This window comes from Phasianus colchicus, chromosome 1 (genome assembly GCF_987193195.1).
Source record: "Phasianus colchicus chromosome 1, bPhaCol1.hap1.1, whole genome shotgun sequence".
In the NCBI taxonomy this organism is placed as follows: domain Eukaryota; kingdom Metazoa; phylum Chordata; class Aves; order Galliformes; family Phasianidae; genus Phasianus; species Phasianus colchicus.
In genome coordinates this window covers 184,478,135-184,501,710 of record NC_143436.1, presented here as the reverse complement: position 1 = coordinate 184,501,710, position 23,576 = coordinate 184,478,135, and the positions used below count along the sequence as shown (strand labels likewise).

Below are 23,576 nucleotides of genomic sequence, written 5' to 3'. Positions count from 1 at the left end.
ATCCTAAAAATGCAATCCTGGTTTGCTTATAAAATACCCAATAGAAGTTTTAATGCAACTGCAGGCTATGTTGTTTTCAATCTTCAGCCTTACCAGGGAATTGTTAAAAACTCTAAGTAAGTTCTGCTTTTTTTTTCTTTTCCTTTCGTTTTGTCACTGTCCAAAATAGGCAACTTACTGCTTTAAACCTTACAGTCACACTCATTTCTTTGGGAGAAGGTGAATACATGGCATAGTTTGGTGGAAGAGTGTGAATTAAAGGGAAGAAAGGCAGGAGAAGAGTCTAATTAATCTTCAACACTATAAAGTATGGGTAGAGATGCATATGCACACATCTTCAGCTGGGACAGAGAGATTGCTCATTGCAGACAGGAAACAGAAAGATATCTCTGCTTTCTGTCTTTGCCCCAGCTGAAGTAAAACTGAAAACACTCCAAAACAACAATTGCTTATTGGGCGGTCAAGGGTGGATCTGTGGAGCAAAACCTGTGTCTGTGGGTAGGGGCTCACCACATAGAGAGATGGGTCTTGTCTTGCACCATCTGTCCTGATGCCCTCAGGGCAGCAACTGCAGGGGCTGTGCTTCGCCTGTTAGAGGCGGAGAGGAAAAGAGAAAAATCCTGGGTGGGAGGCTTTGCTGCTCTACTACTGCCACAGGTGTAACCTGTTAAGTGCCATGGAGGTTTGGAGGAAACTTAATGATGCCACTGAGCTTTCACAGAGGGAAAAGCAGATTGAAGTTCCCTGTTCTGCTGTCCTCCAGCTGCCTGCTTTTATGGGCAGCTGCTTACATTACAAGCACCGCAAGCTGTAATTACATGCAAATATTTGCTCATTTCCCATCTACACGCACCATTTTCTGAAGGCTATTAATATAACACATTTCATTTGTGTCTATATCAATAAATACAAATAGGAAAGTTCAATTTCAGAATGGCGGTGGGACCTTTCACACAGTCCATTTTTGGAAGGCTGTTGCATGTCAAGTGGGTGATGTCACACTGCCTTCAGCTTCAGGGTTCGTGCACCTGCCAGAGGTGTGTTGCAGTTATACACAAAAGTTGCTTTTGGGGTTTCTCTCCAGCTCCTGACCGTTCTGCTAAGGAACACTGCCAAGGCAGCTGTGGCTCGGCCTCCCGAGGGGACTGGGCTGAGCCTCTGGGGGCCGTGGCCTTGCCAAGACCTGCAAGCAGCACCCAGCTTCCTTTTGTGTCCCAGCTGCCTGGCAACGTCCGCACTGACCTCCCCAGGTTGCCATGGTGACACCTCCAGTGCAAGTGTCACCAGGAAGGGGATCGGAAAAGATTTTCTCTTCAGAAATGAAGTTCTGGTGATGCTGACCTAAAGGAGCAGGTAATTACGTTGCTGTCACCAAGGAACTGTACCTTTTAGAGGTGAGGCAGCTGACTGAAATTGTCAGCAGCCTGTTGACAGTTTTAAAATACATTTGTATGGAGGATGACAGTCCCTCAGGGGCATCCCAGATCCTTTGGGCCTGGAGCATCCTCAGCAGTGCATTTCCAGCCCTTTGTGGATGCCCATTTATTCCTTTTCTTTCTTCAGTGTTCAGGCCTGGCTGAAGTAGCATGGCACAAAGTGGATTGTGTTTTCCCAACTCACATCAAAACTGTTGTTTTTGGTTGGATTAACTTTTGCCCCTTTGTACACTATAAGCATAAGGCTTAGTCAGCCTCCTCACACCAAGGCTATCTCCACATCTTTGCCTTGACCTTGTCTGAGCCTTTCCAAACTTCACAGCCATGATGCCCATCGACAAGCTTTCAGGGGGGATTTCTTCTTGCTGCCCAACACTTGGTCATCCCCTTTGCAGACCAGCTCCAATTGGAGTTCCAGGATTTCTCTTTTTCCTAACTCAAATCCAACTCCAACTGTAATGTAGATACACAGATGCACCCCAAGAAAAGGATGGGCTGCAAGAAGGATTTCCTCTTGAGAACTTGCTTGCAAGGTCTGTGGCTGAAAGATACATGCGAAAGCTCAGCTGCTGTCAAGAATGTTGCTTATGTGTAAGGTTACTGTGACAAGTAGAAGTTGCAAAAGGGCTAAAAAAGTAGGAGAGAGCTAGAAGGTTTTGGGATAAATGTCCTCTTCTACCAACAGGGATGTAGCTAAGGCTCAGCCAAGGTCAAGATGTAGGGCTCCAATTGGATGACAGTACAAAGGGGATACTGAAGAAAGGGATAGGCTGCACAAACTTCTACAGTGAACCTGAACAACAGGATAATGGCTCATGGTGTTGGAGAAGGGTTTCAGGCCAGGACAAGAATTACAGCTAGGACAACAGATGGAGTTAGGAGAGAAACAAAACCTAGGGCTACAGATGGAGTGGGATTGCAAAGGGAAGGTGGGATGCAAGAGAAATCTACACTGATAACTTCAAAAGGAGCATAACTAGGGACCTTGGAATAGGTCTTATGCAAGGCCAAAACCTTATTTTAGAGTTGGACTAGGTTTAGAGTTAGTATTAGGAGAGAAACAGTGCCTCTGGCTTCAGTTGGTATTGTTTCAAAGGAACTGCTGAAAAAAGTAGACCTCATAGTTAAATCATTTATGGGAAATTCTTCAACAGTGCCACAGGTGGCAGTATTAAGAACAGGTTCTGAAGAGGCCCAAACCTTGCTTTACCTCATCACCTTGGGTAAGTCTTATCAAAAGATGCCTGGCCATAGCCCTGTTTAACAAAATTTCAGAGGACTGTTGTAACATTATGCAGTAATTATGTTTCTGAACACTGTATTCAGACTATTTGTGGCATTTCTAATGCTATCTATTTTGCCACGCTATTTTATTTTGATGATCATGAATGATGAGCTATCTGTAAATGCCTGTGACCTCTGTATTCTAGCGGTGTTAGGATGCAACTTTTGTGGAATTTTTGCCTAGTGCAATAATAATAAAATATAGAATGTTTCCATAGCACTTCTCAGCTTCACAGTGCTTCATGAAGATAAATCAAGTCCTTCATACTAATTTTCTTATAATGAAATGTTCTAATAATTATTCTGACCAACACTTTTGTAACTTGTATGCTCACTGCGAACACAATGATTGCAGCCCCTAACTAAAGCAGAATATATGAGTAACTTGGTCACCACCTCGGTAGAAGCTCTTGTATGACAATAGGTCTCTTCAAGTTATTGCTGCTGCTCTAAATGTTGACTGTACAAAGGAGTCATAGGTCTGTGGTGGCAGATCAAGAAAACAGTGATTGCAGTAGCTGGACAAAGTCTGTGAAGATAGGAAGCAACTGGAAAGGAAGGGAGAAGAATTCCTGGATGAAAGGAGCTTGAGAGTTTGCGGGGGAGAAAAAGGATCTGTGTGTCATGGACTCTAAACTATCTCACTGAGGCCCCTGGCAATTACATTATCCCCTCATTTCCTTTTACAGGAAAGTACTGAGTCCAAATATAGTTGTTTCTCATCTAAATTAGGTATTTGTCTTCTCTCGATTAAGAGATAAAGTTTTTGAATCATTTAGTTACGTTGTTGGTGGGGTTTTTTTGTTTGTTTGCTTGCTTTGTGATTTCTAGGTTGTACAATAAAACATTTCTGTGTGTCTGCATGGTTCAATCATTTGCTTTGCCCTGAAAGCAGGTGATCTGTTAGTGAAGCAGTGTGTTTCTAATTACAGTTCAGGGGAAAAGCCTTGTTTCCACTATATATTTTAGGAGAAGTGACAACAAAATATCTTGAAGAAGCACAGCCAGAGGTTAAGTAAGTGCTGAGTTAAAAAAAAAAAAAAAAAGATTTACAATCTGGGAGGAAGATTATGGAAACACTAGTGAAAAGGAAATGCAAAGATGGCAAATGAGCTAAAATAAAGTGGTTCATTCTCTGGGGAAAAAAGAAAAAGGAAGACAGAGAGAGAATGAACAGCAAAAAAGAACAGTATGAAAATACAGAGAACTGGAATAAAATGGGCAGTGACCAGGCAGCAATAGGCAGTGAAGGAAGTAGACAGTTGACATGATAATCCAACTACGGAACACCAAGTCAAGACTAAAAAGTATGAAGAGAGATAGCCATAAGAATGGTGAAGACACTACCAGGAGAAAATTATTTAAGTGAGAAAATGAAGCAACCAACAGAAGGTAAGTTGGTTATTTTACTATCAAATACAACTTTTTCTTAACCTGGACATCAGCATCAACAACTTTGATGTATTTGCTGAAGTACTGGCCTTAGTTTTTCTTTCATGCACCTCAAAAACACAGTTCTTTTGTAGAAGCTCCTATAATAGATTTGTTATATTTGAAGTAGTTTATAAAGAATATCCTGCCTTGCAGCTTTTAAGAACTGTTCAGAACAAACTACTGTTTATACTTGCGATGCAAGAGCTCTTGATGCTTCGCACCTTGAAAGCTATGCTTGAAGGAAGTATATTCCCCTCAGACATTAATTTATTCTGCAATTAAAATCAGAATCAGAATCACAGAATGGCTGATGTTGGAAGGGACCTCTGGAGGCCACCTGGTCCTAACCTTGCTCAAGTGTTGACGACTAGAGGAGGTTTTCCAGGACAATGCCCAGATGCTTTTTTGAAAATCTCTTATCAGAAGACTCTACAACCAATCTGGGCAACCTGTACCATTGTTCCATCACCCCCACAGCACAGAAGTGCTTCCTGATAGTCAGATGGAACCTGCTCCAGAAAAGTTACAGTTTTTGCCCATTACCTCTTGTCCTGACACTGAAAGAGCCTGGCTCAATGATAGGTAGAACAAAAAATTTCCTTCCTCGAAGGCCATTTGTGAGACATCACAGTGTAGTTCCAGTAAAGCTGAAGGCTGTCAAAGGCTGTCTTTGTAAAATGCCTGTGTCAAAAGCTTACAAACTTTAGTCATTAAAAACTGAAAAACAATAATTCCAAAAATCTCATAATTTCTACACAACAGTAATTTCTGTACAAGATTAAGATTACTGCATAGCAAAATAGTCAACTCACTGCAATATATATACTGCATTTTATGAACATACTACTGGCACAAATCACTAGATAATGTGCCAGAAACCAAACTAGTTTAAAATTCATCTGATGAATACCTTCTTTTATAGAATTAATATTTGATTATACCTAAATTTCTATCATCAAAATATTTAGTCATTTAACAATCTGTATCATTCTTACCACTTTCTATCAATCCAAACTAATTAAAGGAAGTAGTTAAGTGCTTTATATTGATTGATAAAGGCTATTTTGGCAGGTTTTTCACTGAAAACTAGAAAGATAAATCAAAATGCGCACAGCTCAATGCTGCCATAGCAAGAATATTCACAGTATAGAGTTTGTTTGAAGCTGCCTCACACATCTATACTCTACCTGTGGTCTGCAACATTAGCATACTCATAAGTTCACACTGTTGAAAAAAAAGCACAGGAAAGAGGGAATATGTGTGATTTCCTGGGAATGTTTAACTGTAAGCAGTGAAAGCCTGGGAACAGTCATAGCAGAAGAGGTTAGAACTAATCTTCTCTGTTAAATGTTTTATTAACAACTATCAATAAAACTTAAAAAACAAATGTCATGAGTGAATGAGTTGGATTTCAACTTAGTGTGTGGTCTGCGCTTGTAGGCTGGGAGAAGCGTTTGTATTATTGCTTCTGGACTTTGCCAAATTCAACTTTTAAGATGTGAAGCTGAAGAGAACTTGACATGGGTGATGGAAGAGCAACAGCAAGTTTATTGAAAGTTATAAGGCAGCTGCAAAGCTTGGCCTCAGTCCTGTAGAAACAGCAGAAACTCTTCCAGCAACAGATGGTCTCAGGGCTTTCATTTATTCAGGGACTGTTAGTGTGTACCTTCCAATTTCTGTCTGTAGTGGAAGGATGTCACAAGGACACAAGAACAATTGTACTGGGTCAAAGATGCATCCAGCCTTGTATCCTGTCTGATAGTGGCCACTGCTCTCAGAAGAAAAGCAGCAAGAGCAGTTCCAGGAGAAGATCCTTTTCTTGGTATTTGTCTGTGCCTAGCTTGAATATTTCCTGTCAGTTCGCTCCATCATCTACACTAACCCAGACTAACCCAGTTCTTAAAGTAGGGTTGTTTTTTTGTTTCGTTTTTCTTGGTGGTGGTGGTTTTTGTTTGTTTGTTTGATTTTTCTTTTTTTTTTTTTGGGGGGGGGGGGGGAAGGGGGAAAGAGTCACTTCTTCGGTCAGTGAGATGCCTGCCTGGTGTGCAGGGCCATCATGGGCCCGTTCTGCCTCTCTGCTGCTCACAAGCCAAATAAGTCACAATCAAATAAGTCACAATGCAGAGATGCATTGTGCTCTGAAAAGCTGGCGACTTACTGTCCAGCTTCTCAGGAACTATGCAAGTGATGAGCAAAAGGATGTAAATCTCATCAAGCCCAGCCATCTGTATTTCAACTGAATACTCATGTAAGGATGAGCTATGTAATTTCAGTTGGGCTGACACTGTATTACTCTGCAAGAATGAGGATTGTAGAATCAGATATGTAAGCTCAGTCAAGCTTTTAGGTAAATCTAAGTCCTGTTGACTTCCATCAGAAATAAGAGTGTCTCTCAAAGCAATGCTAATCAAGAGAAGCTATCACGAAGACATATTTAATTTTCATTCTTTATTGGGGGAACATGCACTGACATGAATTGAAATTCTGAAGACTGAGCTTATACTGAATAGTTTTGCTCACCTATCTGAAAATTATGTAAGATAGTGTCTGCTCTTGAAAGTGACTTGTATTCCTCCATCATAAGTAATATTACTCTACAGCAACCTGCTTCACAATAATAGAACTGGAAGACTTTCAGAAGCTTGTGTTAATTTTTTCTTTAAAATCATAAAAATACTTTGTGTTACATTATTCTATTTTAACTAGAAGGTCTTTCTTCTTATAGTAGTTACTGGCACTCTTCCTAAACTGTAATCTAAATGGATATTAGCACTTGAGCAACTGAACCTCCTGAATATGCTGCCTTTTGAAAGTTCAGTGACTAATCTAACTTACCAGTGATGAGACATAGATGTATTTTGTTACCAAGAGAATTATGAGTAAACAATAATAACAAGTGTTCAGAATAAGATGCATAAGCAGTTTCAAAATACACTGTCTTAGACGCTAAGATAAGGAAAAAATGTGCAGCATCTCTGTAGTTTCTGAATGCGGGGAATAAATGAGTTACTAATATGGCTGCATTAAAGCATACAGTTAGCTCTATCTATTCAGTCATGTTGCAGTAGCTCTGTAAAATAACCCCTTCATTTGAATGAGAAATATGTTTGTGTGACAGATTATAGACTGTATAAAATTAAAATTATGAATCACATTGTTTCTGTAAGGGAGGATATGATTGCTACTGTCTCAATCATACTGTCCCTCACGTAGGACAAGCAGGCTGATAAACTATCAAAAGCTGTAGCCTGGCCAGTAGCAGCATGGAAAGACCCACTGTCCCCAGAGGTATGAAATATGTTGTGGATGGGCAGCGAGGTAGCTCACAGCCTCTGCTAGTGAGATTCATTTCTTCGATCAGTGAGATGCCTGCCTGGTGTGCAGGGCCATCAACGAGCCAAGAGGCACGTTCTGCCTCTCTGCTGCTCACAAGCCAAATAAGTTGTCCTGCTGGTCTCATGTGTGAGCCATTAGTTCTATATCCTTCTATCTGATATGCCTTTAGAGCAGAGCAAAGAACTCCTGATGGACTGTGTCTCAGAGGCAAAATACTTTAAATGCTAGGCAGAGTGCCACGTGTTTTTAGTGAGTGCTGAACAAACATCAGGAAAACATACCATGAATTATCACCAACAGCTTACATCAGGAAAACATACCATGAATTATCACCAACAGCTTTTCTCAGCATGGGAGCTAAACTTCAGAGGTAGAGATTGACGAATCACCACACATCTAAGTAAAACTAACGATTTATTATTCTGTATCAGAAATCAAACATAGGGTGGAACCAATGCTCAATAGATGAATTCCTCTAAATAGAGGGCTACTGCTAGATGGACCTGACACTTTACCCGAGAATCCAGACTATCTCAGAAAGGGGAGATAACCTAAAGAGAGCAGTTGCTGGTCCAGTACTACTGAGATGATTTCTAAATTACTTCAGTAAGGATAACCCACCTGATGGTGTGATGCTCACTCTGAAGTCAAGGTGATGAAAGTCATACAGAAGGAAATAAAAATTACAGTCTTGTCAAAGGCAGAGACTGTGGAAGACAAAGTGGATCATTAATTCAAAAGTACTCACACTATCTCAGTCACAGTATCAAGATAGACAGGAGGGATTTTCTTATCACTCTGCTGAGAAAAGGAACTGAATATCTCACAAACAAATCAGATACAACCAGTTCTACATATAGTCCAGGGCAAACTGCTGTTTTACGATAGAATGTAGCTTCTCTTCCTCCTAGTGATTAGTCGCATTTCATCCAAGCCTTCTTCAGCACCTTTCAGAGACTATAATTCCTGACTGTATCCGTCTCTGGGGTCCTCAGTACATGAAAGACATGGTCCTGCTGGAGTGGGTCCAGTAAGGGGCAGTGATTATGATCAAAGGGCTGAAGGAAGACTGAGAGAGCTGTTCAGTCTTCAGAAGAGAAAGCTCTTGGGAGACTTTATTGCAGCCATTCAACATACAATGTAGACTTACAAGAAAAATGGAGAAAGATTTTTTACCAGGACCTGTACTGAAAAGACAAGAGACAGCAGTTTTAAAATGTAAGAGAGTAGATTTAGATTGGATAAAAGGAGAAAGCTTTTTTACTGTGTGGGTGTTGCAATACTGGAGCAGGTTTCCCAGAGAAATTGTGGACACCCCATCTCTGGAGGTGTTCAAGACCAGGTTGGATGAAGCCCTGAGCAGCCGGATTTGGTGGAACATGTCCCTGCTCGTGACAAGGGAGTTGGAACTGAATGATCTGTAAGGTTCCTTCCAACCCAAACCATTCTATGATTCCATAAAACAACTTTGATTCTGTTGTAACTGAACTGCTTGGGTTTGGTTCATATATATTAATAAAATATCTATATGTAGGTATATGCAGGTAGGTGTCTACATGTAATCTAAGTGGTTACATTCCCACATTCCCACAAGAGGTGATGAAGATCAATTGAAACAATCATTATAACATAAAGGAGATTCAATCCACCCCAGAAGGTTGCCCATAAGTTGTTTCTATAATAGGCATTTTATGGCTTGCCAGATGAACTGTTCTTTCAAGACAAAAGAATGAACAGAGAGTTAAATCCCCTGGTCAAATGCCTTCCTCAAGTTTTACTGTGCTTAAACAGGTTAATGGTGGAGGAGAAATTTTTCCTTCTTTTTCCTAGTGGGGATGATATGTCAAACAGACTGATCCTTTGAAGATTATCTCAGTGTCAGTAGTGGATTCAGTAACAGCACCATACTTTGTTCATGCCAAGGTTATCCTGATTTCACTCTGATGGGGCACTACTGGGCAGAGCTCACAGAGCCACCCCTGCAGCCCCCAAACTACCAAAACTTCACCACTTACATACAATAGAGCTAGCTCTCAGATCTTCAATGTTTGCTGCGTAACACACTTCTCTAATTGCTATTCCCATCAGAAGATTCAATGTCTGGATGACTCTACAAGAAGTTTTTCTAAACTGACACAAATCCATACAAATACAATGCTTTACCTGGTCATACACAAATATTTTGCTTATTTTATATGTTTTAATCAACTTCTAACCAACAAAAGATTTTAAAATTTTCTCAGCTACGCTATTTCTAGCTCATTCTGTATAAAAATGGGAGAGCAGTTAATCTTAGCTAACGAATAGATAGGCCAGCAAAGAGGTTTGAAGGATTTATAACATGTCTTAATTGGTGATGCCTAAACGTGGTCTACTGGAACAAAGGCACGATGACAAATTTGGTACTTTGAGACTGAGCAGTGCTTATTTATTAGCTATAGCTACTTATTTTAAGATGACTTTGGTGTACACGTATTAATAGTTTCCAGAGTCTACCCATTCTTTTTCAAGGCAGCATGTTCAATAAAAATAGCAACTCATGGTGCAGTCGTTACATTCTCATTTATTTTTATATTTTAACTTAATGTACATTCAATTTAAAAACATTTGTTCTGGTTTTCAAACTGTAAGTGTCGTGCTGCCCCTTAAAGATGTTCCAAAAGCCATTTCTTAATCTTTTCACTGAAACACACCTGATACTTGTTCAGTACAACGCCTCACATAGAAATGTTTCACTGCAGATCATTTACATCTGTGAGGGAGTACTGCATTTTCCATTCTGACCTATACCAGTATAAGTCATTAAGTTCTTTTATACAGATTTAGAGAAAAATTGCAGCTGGTAGAATACAGAACCATGTGCTACTGGCAAGCAGTAGGACGTTGCTAATTTGGGGCACTTAAATATCTCACAAACTATGTCTTGTTCATAACAGATAAAAATGAAATCTCAAATCTGAGAAAGAGATTTCCCCAGCCATTGAGGATAACAGACAGCATAAACCTAATTACTAATCAAATGTTAGAAATGAGTTTAACAAGCATTTAACTCCAGGTATCTTGCACATACTCATATGAATGGACACAGAACTTCTTCCAGAAAAAGCTTCTGATAGAAAAAAATTGACTTTATTTTAAAAGTTAAGTGGTAGCAAATTCACTATCCTGTTTTTAATTCATATTTCTAGTCTGAACATCTTACTCTTGACATTCAGCAAAACTGTTTTGTTAGCTAATTTGTTAGTTGATCAATGCCCCTATATATAATTCTGAAAAATTTCATATGACCACAGGTAAATACTTACAGGGTAGGACCCAAAACGTTTCTCAATCACCTTTTCAACAGCCAAAGAGTACTACATTCCTTCATCTTGCATCAGTTATGACATACCTCTGAATTCACTCAAGCAGGTAAACACTGGCTGTACAGTCTTCTTCAGATTGAAAAGTTCTTCTATACCCATCAGAAAGGAAAATAAAAAAGACAATAGTAATTTTCAAGTCTACTTTCCTAAATCTAATTTTCTGAAAACAAATCATGAATTATAGACAACATATAGAGTTCATATGATCAGCAGCAAGACCATGCAACTATTCCTGGAGCTTCTACATGTTCTTCTTCATCTGACATTTTAAGAGACATTTTCAAACATGCATGCTTGTGATTGATTGTGTTATTTCTCAATTGCCTTCCAAAGTATAGCAATTCTGGAAAATATCTTTACAATTTTAAATTCACTTTGTTCTTTGAGTTTCTTTAGTGACAAGTTAGAAGGCTGTGTGTTTGGTGTTCTGTTGATTCTGTTTTCCAGTATTACTGAGATTAGAATAAGGAGGTTTGTCTAATTTTTCTTGCTTATTTAACAAGTATAAAATCTGAAAAGAGTACTTACAGAAGCTTTGCCCCTTTCCCTCTTGCAAACACTCCTGAGTGAATCTGAAAATTATAACAGCAATACATGATGTACACAAAGTTATCAAATGCATGGCAACTATCAAAAGTGTCTTTTGAGATGAGTCAGACGTTAGCTTTAAGCCACACTGTGTGACCTTTCATTCTGATTGTGTTCTCATCTAGTGATAGTTTCAGTAACCCTTGCATGCAACCTTTTTCCAAAATCCTGCCTTCCAAATCAAGCCTTTTAAAATTTGGAGTTATAAGCAGCATACATAGTTTTCAGACATTTTGACTGAACTCTCACAATGAAATACACTTTTATTGCATGGTCACTATTTAGATAGTGGCATAACAGTGGGTAACCTGATCTAGTGGGTGGCAATCTTGCCCACAGCAGGGCATCTGGAACTAGGTGATCATTAAGGTCCATTCCAACCCATCCCAAGCCATTCTATGATTCTATTAACAACACTTTCTGCTCTATAGTCCAGCTATTTCCAGCTAACCTAACCTCTCACATGTCTGTCATGTTTTTGTTGGCTGCACAGATGATTTGATTCAATAAGGTGATATCATTCCTATGTGGTTTCTGCTTTCATCATTTGTGTGCATCAGTGTGCAGTGTTACTGTTTCCCTATGTGCATGACTCAGTAATTATCTTCAGTGACGATTCTTTCATATCATCTTTATCTTTTTTGCATATAGAGGACTTGCTCTTGAATTTCAAAAGCTGATCTCTCCTGAGATGTACTGAAATTCCTTGATGCTTCTGAGTTTAGAAGACAGCAAGTAATGAGACATGAAGTCAGGAGACAGGATTGGTCTCTTCTCACTGGTGACAGGTGACAGGACGAGGGGAAATGGTCTCAAGTTGCATGAGGGTAAGTTTAGGTTGAATATCAGGAAAAACTTCTTTACAGAAAGGGTTGTTAAGTGCTGGAATAGGCTCCACAGGGAGGTGGTTGAGTCACCATCCCTGGATGTGTTTAAAAACAATCTGGATGCGGTGCTCAGGGATGTGATTTAGTGGAGGGTTGTTAGGGTAGTATGGTTAAGTTGTGGTTGGACTTGATGATCTTTAAGGTCTTTTTCAACCTGAGCAATTCTATAATTCTAAGAATCTTGGAGGAAGAGGATAGCTCCAAGTCTTTAGGGAAAGGTCTGGATGCTGACAGTGAAGGATTCCAGGGTAGCTGTGGAACTCCTTTGCTTTGCTGTTTCCACAGTCAGAGTTGACAGACCTGTGTTATCTCAGTTTACAACGGCAATATCTGAAGTCACTTCATCCGAGAAGCAACTCACAGTTTTGCTAATTTATGAGACATCAAAATGAATGCACATAATGCACATATCAGCTAAGAAAAAAGCGATTTCAAAAACCTTTGCTATGTAGAGTGAACAGAAACATGATGAATGTGCTTTAATTCAGTGTTGACTGATAATTTCAAATATTTTTCAAGCATCTTCAAGAGATGCTGAAAAATATAGTGAAGCTAAATGAATGATCACTGTCTCCTTTTCTGGAGTTTATATTTTCTGTAATAAAAATTGAACAATAGTACAGGTCTGTTTCTCCTTCTAAGTTTATACAAAACCCCAAAAAGCTTTTTAAATACTTGAAAACTTTCAAAACTAAGCATAGAGTTCAGAAGTTCGGTAGGCCTCCCAGAACTGAATTCTTTACTCACCCCCATTTGAAGAGACAAGTAACTGTATCTACAGGAGCGTGCACTGAGCATTCATTTAGCAATCAGAAAGCAGGAATCAGCTGTCATTTAGCAATCAGGATCTCCTAACAGTCATTAGGCTGGCAGATCTGGTTAGCTACATGGACTACAGTGCTAAGAATAAAGTACATGTCAGCAGCCAGGAGCTGGTCAAGACTGACACCAAAGTTCTACTCAAGAACAAAAGCAGCAGCTGTTCATTCCATGCTCATTGTTATATTCTGGTAGTGGTTGAGTTGGGACTTTGTAGGTGATCTTCTCAGGACTGTCTTTAGCACAGCTAAAATAAGTCACACCTGGCATGTTCATCTACTTTTGAGGTTAAAATCAGATGTGCCGTGAATTCTCCAGTCATACCTTGTGACAGAGATCAGGGTGCTGCATGCATCTCTGGAACCTACTTTTGCTGGAAGAAGAGGAAATGTGTAAGTTCTCACATAGCAGAACTGTTCTGGACACAGCCTCTGTGATATCATCTTGAAAGCTGGTATTTCCCAGTTGCCGTCAGATAGTGGTATGATGCCAACTGAGTGCTGGGCTCACAGACTGATAAGTGAGGGACAGGAGGACAGTTTGAATGATTTTACTAAAGGTCTATGTACTAGTGCCATGCTCTGTGTACGGAGAGAAGCAGAAATAGGAGTGCTATCAGTCAGCCTATGGGTGTGAATTCACGTGCAGTAAAAGGACCTTACCCAGACATAATTCAAACATAATAGCAGTGTGTAGGTAATGCACATTTAAAAGATAACAGGTCTCAAATGAAAAGAATTTTTTTGAAAATTATGTGCTTTTTATAGTTAATGTAGTAGGAGAGGCAATGAGAAAACAGACCAGGAATGGGTCATATTTTCCTGTGCAAACAGATGGGCTTCTGTCAAAATGCAGGTATTGCACTCTGGCTGTAATACATCAAGGTGCTTGATTCCTTGAATGTCTTGACTTTGCATTTACAACCTTTTTAATTTCATAGCATAGGTGCTTACAGGCATATAATTTAAAATAACTCATTAAAACAATGTGTTTTACTGACAGCTCAGTTTTCCCAGACCATATAAATTAATCGCTTTCTTATCATTCTCTGACCTTGTTGTAGTAAGTAGGTAGGATGAATTCATTTGACATTTACTCTTTGCCAACTTCACTTTCTGAACATCCTCTACAGCAGCAGATTAATTATTCAGGGTTAAAGCTTGATGTAGACAACACAGCTGGAAAAGAGACTGAGAGAATAAGAAACCTCTTTACCACTCCACCAGCCACCAAAATATCAGTGGCAAGATCTAGCAAGCCCTCTTCCTGTCAGCATACATCAGAAGAGGAAAGAGATGACAGACGATTCCACTTCTCTCCTTGAAGTATCAGGCTTCAACAACAAACTGCTTCTCACTTTGGGGTAGGACAAGGCGGAAAGAGGGCTTTGCCTTTGAAGGACTGTGCAATTATGCACAGATCATTGCTCAGAGCTTTCCCTATACTCAAAACAAACACTGTGCACATGAACACAACTTGAATACACCTTAAAATAAGAAAAACAAAAATAAAAATACAGATGAGAACTAATGGAAACCATTCTTACAGTAATAGCAGCTTGATGCAATTTTAAAACTGATGAGGCTCCAGTAATAACACTCTTCATTTTGTCTTTCTAGTTTTACCCGGGAAAGGAACTGCAAAATGTAATGAACTATTAACAATACAGAGGAAAAAAACAACACCCACTCTGTCTGATGTTTTGCCATGAAGATTGACTGGCTACCAACACAAAGCTTTTCAGGTCACTGTGTTCCATATTTTCCCCATGAAGTGCACTGCGCACTTTGGTCACTTGGATAAATCTGTGTATGCAGTTTCCTGATAAATTTTTTATTTTATTGCCTAATAAAAGGGACTATAAAGATCACGTGGATCTGTAATCCTAGGCTTAAAGAGAGAACAATTTTATAGCAGCACAAGGGATGTGGTATTTGTTCTGGGAGTAGAGCTTACTCACATCATACTTTCTTGCACAGCAGATACAGAACAAAGAGACACTGAGAATTTTTTTGCAGACAGACGCCAACCAGCCCTGGTTCAGTCTTAAGCAATAGGAATGCAACTACAGACAGGGTGCCTTTCCCAGGCTGCTCTGTGTGCAAGCCCCGCTGCCCTCTTTCCAGCCCTGAGCACCAGGATCTGCTGGCTTGGCCTCCCACCTCCTGCAGCAGCAGCTCTGAGGGGCACGTGGCACCTGTGGGCAGCACAGCACTGACCTGACCAGACTGGGACTTTGATTCAGCCTTGGACTGCCCAGGGCAAGTACGTAAAAGAGGATATATTTAATCATAGTCAGGAAATGAGTGAATTGTGAGCTCTGTGATGTATCCTTTAAAAAAAATGTATCAAAGCTAGCCCTTCTTACCTTAGCTTGCTAGACTTTAGCTACATTTTTTAAAGGTTCTGCTGTCCAGGGTGCGTTTGATTGATGAGGAACTTCTCCATAGGTAATCACCTGTTATGAGATATTTATTTTTTTTAAATTAATATGTACTACAAAGGTTTGTGACTACTGGAATGAGAAGAGTTTGTGCTGCATCCTTTTCTACCACAGCATACCACCTTGTGTTAGATACATTTACTTTGAGGATAGCATATATTTATGCCCTAGATCACTGTATTTCTCCAGAATTTTTGGATCCAGTCTGTTCTGGAGAAATCTTGACTGATTCAACCTCCCGAGCTCAAAGATGAAAAGATTCAGTTTTAAAATGATTTAAATGAAATTTGTTGAAATGGGGAAATGTCAGTTAAGTTTTCACTTTGGCTTTTTTATTATTCCAGTCAACAGTTGAAAGGAAATATTTGAAGGGAGAAGAATACCTTTTTAATACCATTTGAGTGAAAATGCACCAGTCTGGTAACACTATCTAAAGATAAGGTGATACAGTGCCACACAACAGCTTTCAGTATGAAAAAATTTTATCTCACATCAGAGACTACAACTAAAGTAGAGACCATATGGACTGGGCATCAAACAGAAATATAAGATTAGAGAGGATTAAAGATTGAAAAACAACAAAAAAGAACTTTTTGAAAGATCTGTTTTAGAGTCTTTTCAAAGAAACATTGAATCACCAAAGTTGGAGAAGAACTCTAAGATTATCCAGTCCAACCATCCACCTGTCATCAATACTTCCCACTAAACCATGTCTCTCAGTACAAAATCTATATGTTTCTTGAACACCTCTAGGTCAGTGACTTCACCCTGGCAGCCCATTCAAGTGCCTGACCACTTTCTCTGAGAAGTATTTCCTAATGCCCAACCTGAATCTCTCCTGTTGCAACTTGAGGCCATTCCCTCTCATTGTATTGCTAGTTACACAGTAGAAGAGGCCAAATCCTCCCTCACCATCACCTCACTTCAAGCAGTTGTAGAGAGCGATAAAATCACCCCTGAGCCTCCACTTCTTCAATCTAAAAGAAATTTAGTAGCAGAAAAAAATACAGGCATGAACATCTCAAGCACAGGAAAATTTGCTGGAAACTGGCAATACAATAGTTGGAAGAGAAGATACTTCAGAATGCTATGCAGTCACTTTTTACCTAATTCATTGGTGTGTTTTAATGGAGCAGAAAGAAAATACAAAACTTCATACAGAAGTTTTCAATAACAACAGCAGTTCATGTGCAGTGTAGGAGGGACAGCCACTGTCTAGGATGGTAACTGAATCTTCACGACAAGTGAAAAAGATTACAAGGCTGTTATAAAGAATGGAAAGTCTTTTGCTGGTCAGCAACTGGAAAATATTCATTTCCTTATCATTGTTAAACAAAAGCTCAGGGAACATGTTAGTGCTTTTACAAATATAGTTTGGGGGGATAATCTATGACAAATGGTAGTGTGGACACAAGAACATGTGTCCACATGAACACAAGCTTAAATTCGCTGAAAATAATTATAGTCTTCAAATTCAAAGAATATCTCTGATAATAAGACCAGTGAGGAGCTGTAATAACCTGCAATGGGGAGTAATAGAGACATAAAAATATACACAGCTGACTGCTTTCCTGTTAATGTAACATATTGTCCACTGTCCCAGTCAGTAAGTGAAATACCTTACCACCTAGAACAACATAAAGCTCAGCTTTTCCCCAGACATGGAGAAAATGTAATTTTTGAGTATTTTCTCTTTTGCTGTTGTCATTCTTTATTACCTTCTCCTAACAAATATTAGCATTAAGATTTCTTCTATCCCTTGCACATTTAAAAAAACAGGCTTATATTGTATTTGCTTCTGCTAGCTTATTTTCCTATCCAACACCTTGCTCTCCTTTGTAATTTCGCATTTAGAACAGCCTCAAGACATTTACTGTTTCATTATATTTTACAGTTTTGTTTTTATCTTAACTTTCTGCTTGTTCAAGAAAAAAAGCTACAAATGTGTGTTTTGGCTATCCAGTTTATTTTCTAATAAAAACAATGGATCAAACCATAAAAGTAGGGCAAGTTAAGTGGGCAGCAGGAGGAACAAGAAGCCAGAGACTGAAGATTCTTTTGCTAGCATCACCCTGCAGACGGCACAAGCCATGGCTATTAGTGGGTACCGAGCATTGTTACTATGAGTTCTGTGCCAAGGCAGTGAAGAGAGACAATAAACTTTCTCATCTTTGTCTGCCAGTCGTAATGCCTGCCCTGGCACTCAGAAAAGTCATGTGATTCATCTCAAGTTAAAATAACGACACTCTAAAATAGTTTGCAGATCATACCCTGTGCTGCCTGCTGTGGCTGGGAACGCCTTGCTGATGTCTACCAGTTCCTTGCTGATGCTGCTTGCTATTCACAGTTGTGCCCATCTCACTCTGAATGCAAACAAAAATAGAAAGACAGGCCCAAATGCTTACCTCACATAGAGCAGTGGCTAAAGGACATTAATGTAACATCCCTGGCCTTGCATCCTTTCTTCTTCATCTAGGCATTCAGATTGAGCAGCACCCCACCAGTGTGCTGGTTTGTGCCATGCACTGAAACTGATCTTGGCAAGGTTACTTTTATTTAGCTCCATAACCTAACCTTTTTCACCCTATGGCCCACAGGAGAGCCATTGTCCCACATCAGAGGGAGAGCTGGATTGGGGCTGCTACTACCACAAATGCCCACAGCTCACTATGGTAAATGAGGGGACCACATCCACAGCCCCATAAGCATTACCTCATGCCAGAGCACATGGGCTGAGCTTCCACAACCTCACGCTGGGCTAGTATGAGGAACAAGAGGGATTACAGTACTCCTACTTCTTCATAGCAAGTTGTTCCTAGCATTCAGTTTACTCTTCTTTCTACTTGCCTCTGCAATGTTTGAAGCCAATAGGAATCTTGGAGACAGAAATTTTCTGATTTTTCCCCAAAATGTACTTAAATGTTCTGCCAGCTTCTCCTGGTGTTCTCTTTAAAAATGCACAAGTTGCTCATCCCTACTTTGGAGTCATTGCTCTCCAAACCCAAAATTATTCCTCAAAACCCAGCTAACTTCATATTGAACAAGAAATAGGTATGTCCCCCAAAAGGGCTTCCTGAGCAAGGAATCAATCATATCGAGATGCTTTGTTCACCTGCTGTAAAATGACTTGCCCTTAGAGAAACAGCTATTCTGGTATTGCTTACATGACTGATTTGCAGACAAACCACACCATTGTCTCTGCCTAGTGAGCCATGTGACATTGATGGGGCAAGTCTAATGTGAGGGACTCTGCAAGAATGTAACCCCTTTAACTGAATAAACTGTGTAGCTTTCCATTTGTTCGTCTGTGTCTGTGGCATGTGCCCTTAGCTATAACTTGCAGTTAATGATCTATTTAAAGAGTTAAGCTGTACATCCAGGAAACTTGCCACAGGGAAGAGATTATACCACTGAGGCAGCATTCCCAGTCACCATCTTGTGTAAAACATATTAATCAAAGCAACTCTATCAGCTCCTTGAGGACAGCGGACTATGCTTCACTGGGTGTTGCTCAAACCAGCAGTGGCCATCTACATTCTCAGCTGTGTACACAAGGGCAGTTCTTCAAATTCCAGCAGCTAATGAAATGGCCAACTGCACGTATAGACAAAGCCAGGTTGCTCTGACAATAAAATTTCAATGAATTTGAGTTTGTCAGAGGCATTCTTCTTTTTTTCCTCCTAGAGGAATGTTACTACTTGCTGTGAGCTATACCAATTATTTGAAGGATGAGAAAAACGAATTAAATCATCATATATATACATAAGAAGGTAAATGTGAAAACCAAACTAGATTTGTGCTTCATTAAATGCCACTGACCTTAAAATGCATGTGTTCCTGTCACACTGGTATTGCTAGCTGTACCTCTGTGCATCATGCTGTCAATTTGAGAATGAGCATACTGAGGTGCCCATAGGTCACACACTTTGTTCACTTGCCAATGATTTCAGAGATTATTGCCCAGCAATGATTTTTTGTCATATATAATAAGTCTAAGAGTAACGAGCAGCAATTGTGCAAGGCAGTTTTTCATTGCTGCTTTTTATTTCTGTGGGCTGCTGTGCATTTGGCAAACATTTAACCCATTTAACCTTAAAAGTTCTTGTCTCATTCACCCACATCAGGAGAGGATATATGAGTATTATGGACTCTTAAAAATGCTGCACTGAAAGCTGTGCTTACATTCCCCTTATTTACACTCACTCTTATCCTTCTTGCAGTTATGTTTTGGAGGAAGGCATTGTTCAATAAAATTTACCATTACATAATTTAGCATACTGAGATACAGGTAACATTTAGCTGTGCTCTGTTTTTGCCTTTTCTTGATTGTTTTCTGCATGGAAAACATAAAACTATTTGTACTTCTTTTACCTCCTCAAATGCAATTGTTTTGCAATACTTCAGAATGGCTAAGTACTTTAACAAATTGATGATATCTCAGGTTAAGATGTATTTCTAACTTAGGTGACTAAAAATGTGTCTTATCTTCTTGCTTTTTACTTCCTTTGTATTATTGCTGTACCTCACTCCATATGGCAAGTGTGTTGTTGCTGTTTTTGAAAACAGAAAAGAAGAGAGGAGGGGAGGGGAGGGGAGGGGAGGGGAGAGGAGAGGAGAGGAGAGGAGAGGAGAGGAGAGGAGAGGAGAGGAGAGGAGAGGAGAGGAGAGGAGAGGAGAGGAGAGGAGAGGAGAGGAGAGGAGAGGAGAGGAGAGGAGAGGAGAGGAGAGGAGAGGAGAGGAGAGGAGAGGAGAGGAGAGGAGAGGAGAGGAGAGGAGAGGAGAGGAGAGGAGAGGAGGGTAATGATCAGGATATTGGATTAGACACATAAAAACCCTACTGCCATATTGCCCAGGCTTCTTCAATAGCCTGGAGTAAGTCAAGTGCCAGGTGGAGAAGTGGTGATCCAACTTGGAGTCTTGCTCCTACTGCAGATTTCAGACTCAAAGTTCGGACACTTCCACCACTGGCATGGAAATATGCAAACAGAAGATACGTATTCCAGAAGAGGTGTCTCCTGATTGTATCTGTCTCAGAACAAATATTCAAAGTGGGGATGATTATTGTACCATGCCTGGGCTCTAGTCATTCAGTCTGCAGAGCAGATTGCTTGTCTGTATTTCACTGAGACTTCTGCAACAGACAAGGAATAAAGCCTATACTGTACCATATTCTAAATGTATTTTTACATTTTTTTTTTTTTTCAAGCTGAAAACTGTTACCACATAGCAAGTAATATATGGTTAATTATGCTTGCTTTCCTGCTTGTTCTGATATCAAGAATCAAGTCATCCCGGTGGATCTTTATCTTTTAGAGGCAGTTCTGCGAGGCACAGGTTATATTATGTGTATTTATCTTTGTATAAATACACTTTTAGCCTCCGGCTTAGTTATTTGAATCCTATGTCACCATTCAAAGGAAAGGGCATTGACTTGATAGTATGGCATTGAAAATAATTATATCATTTCTAAGCCTAACCCATTCACAAACCCATTCTTGACACTTTCTTTCATTCCAGAAAATCAGCAAAATAAACAGACAACAGAAATTAAATAGTGTTTTTCTTAGCATTATTGTTAAGCTTTTAAAATTGCTACCTGAAGCTCGCATTCATGACCATTGTGAGACCTCATCATCCACTTCTGGGATTTCAAGCATTCTGCTGCTGTTTTTGTCAGACTAACTTTCTTTTAGAGCTTCCTAAGTGTCTTTTATTGTAGCTGATCTGTATATGTTTTTTCTCTGACTTCCAGAAACCATGTCAAGCTGACCTGATCAAATATGAAACTGGATTCTTTGCAATAGCTCTCTCTGTTAAGAAAGTGTGGTAGAATTTTCAATAGATACAATTTCAACCTCTTGCTGCCCTGAAATAAAGTGCTTTTTAACATATACACAGTCCCCTGTGCTACTAGGACAGATGTCTACACAATATCTGCCTGTCTGGCTGCTTTTATCTCCATTATTGGAGTAACTGAGTTCTTCACAACCACTGAGGAATTAATTTTTCCTCAGAACACCATGTGGTTTTGAAGTACTAACTTTATTATCTCTGTGGGGAATTAATAGAAAAGAGAGATTAAGAGCTAAAGCCTAAAGGTACTCAACGTTTGCAACACTGAGCTGAATAACGTCTAGAGGCACTGAACCCGATGTATTTTCATCAGTAGGTCAGCTAGTCCTGGGGAGAATTAGGAGCCTGTGGAACTGATCCCAAGAAACCTTTGAAGCTATCCAAGATTTAAGTACAGAAGGAGGTGGAACTTAAGTTAAATGCCTCTGCCCGTTCCTTTTATATTGATCGTCTACACTTGGTGGGACAAAAATAATAATAAGTGAATGGAAATGATTGGAAAGCACTTATCTCAAATAAATGAAGAAATAGACTTCAGGGAGGTGGAAACCTAGTTTTGAATATTTCCAATTAGACAGATCTGAACCAGGTTTCCTGCCTACCTCAGGTCTGCCCTGTTGACAGGAAGATCCTTGTTCTTTCCCAGTATTTATACCTTATTGTTCTTAGGATTTTCAGGCAAGTATTTCTGAAGTTCACAGTAATTCAGGGCTGTATGATTCTATCAGTGCTTGTAGCACAGTAGCTTTGTACAGATAATCTATGGAGTATACAGATCCACGGAGTTAGGGGACTAACAAGTGCTTCCTCAAATTATCAGTTTCCCTTACCTGGATTGTGTCCTTCATTGTCAGAAAAGAGATATCAGATGCACCCTTGTCTACAGGAATTGAGCTAAGACTTCGTAGGATGCTCTGCCTTACCCTTGAACACATATACATAATTATCTGTGCAAGCAAAGACTGAGAGAAGGAGAATCCAGATTCCTTGAACTTCTGATGACCTTCCAGCCTTAATTGTTGCGAATCAATGGTGGTATGTTTGCTAGTTGGGTAATTTTTCATCAAAACCTGGGGACAAATCAGAAAGTAAGCTAAAACTACAGCATCTGCAAGAGTCACCTGTTTCTAGGTGCCTCACAGGTTTCAGCCAAGAACAGCTTGTCCTAATCATGAAAGAAAACGATATTAGAGATGGTATTATTGAGTAAAAATTAACTTTAAAAAGTTTGTTTTAATTGATCATTGCATAACAGAAAAAAACTCATGAAACAGCTCATGATCTTTTTTTCTAAGCAGCCAAGTAGTTTTTGTTGTTGCCAAGAACATATCATGTAAACAGCCTTAAATCCAAGAGATGTAATTACACAGCATATTCAAACTTAGGCTTAGGAGAACAACTCCAGAAAAGGATATTAGTTCTGGAATAGCGTCCAAAGAATGGAGGAGAAAACCAGCAAACAGAAAATGATAAACTGAGTGTATGGAAGCACCAGCTGGATGTTTACTCTTTTCTAAAATTTCACAATGCATATGCTGTCGCTGTGCCTACTGAAAGGAACATTCCCTTTGCAACACTACAAGCTTTATAACAGCCCTTTTACTGAGATGCATTATTGATGGTACTAGCAAAAATATGCATTTGGAAGGTGAGTATGGATTGAGAGCAAGTTCTTTAGGAAAGGAACACTTAAAATATTTGCAAGATATAGAAAAATGTTTTCTAAAGTTGCTGTGTTTACTCTTTAATCCAGAAAAGTGCACAGTTTTTATGTTCCATATATCAATTTTAAAACTTAATAATACCTGAAGTTTCTAATCAGAAAGGTATCCAAATTTGCCACTTTAAAGTGCCCCACCTTGGAGTTTGATACAAATTATTTATCTAGGAAAAATTTATTAAAAAAGAACTCACATAACTTATTTGGGTTATTTTGGTTATGTGGCAATGACCTTTTAAGTGAGTCAGAAACAGCAGCTAAAATAAACACTGTATTTTCATTCCATGCATCCTCCGAAAAGACACTTTTGCTGCTCAGGTCTAGAAGGTACATTATATCACAAATTAACATTTCAGTAGCAATTCTGAACAACTCTCATTGTCATGGTTCTGTTCACCCATTGTAGGGCAG

At 39.4% G+C, this 23,576-nt stretch overlaps 1 long non-coding RNA gene across 1 annotated transcript in view; it reads left to right on the top strand.

The window, feature by feature from the left end:
- Positions 1–1,265: 1,265 nt before the first annotated feature.
- The window catches only part of LOC149920309 (uncharacterized), a 35,277-nt gene continuing 12,966 nt past the window's right edge, over positions 1,266–23,576 (top strand). The window contains exon 1 of the long non-coding RNA XR_016471583.1: positions 1,266–1,353. This is a non-coding gene — a long non-coding RNA (uncharacterized LOC149920309). The remainder of the gene's footprint in view (positions 1,354–23,576) is intronic.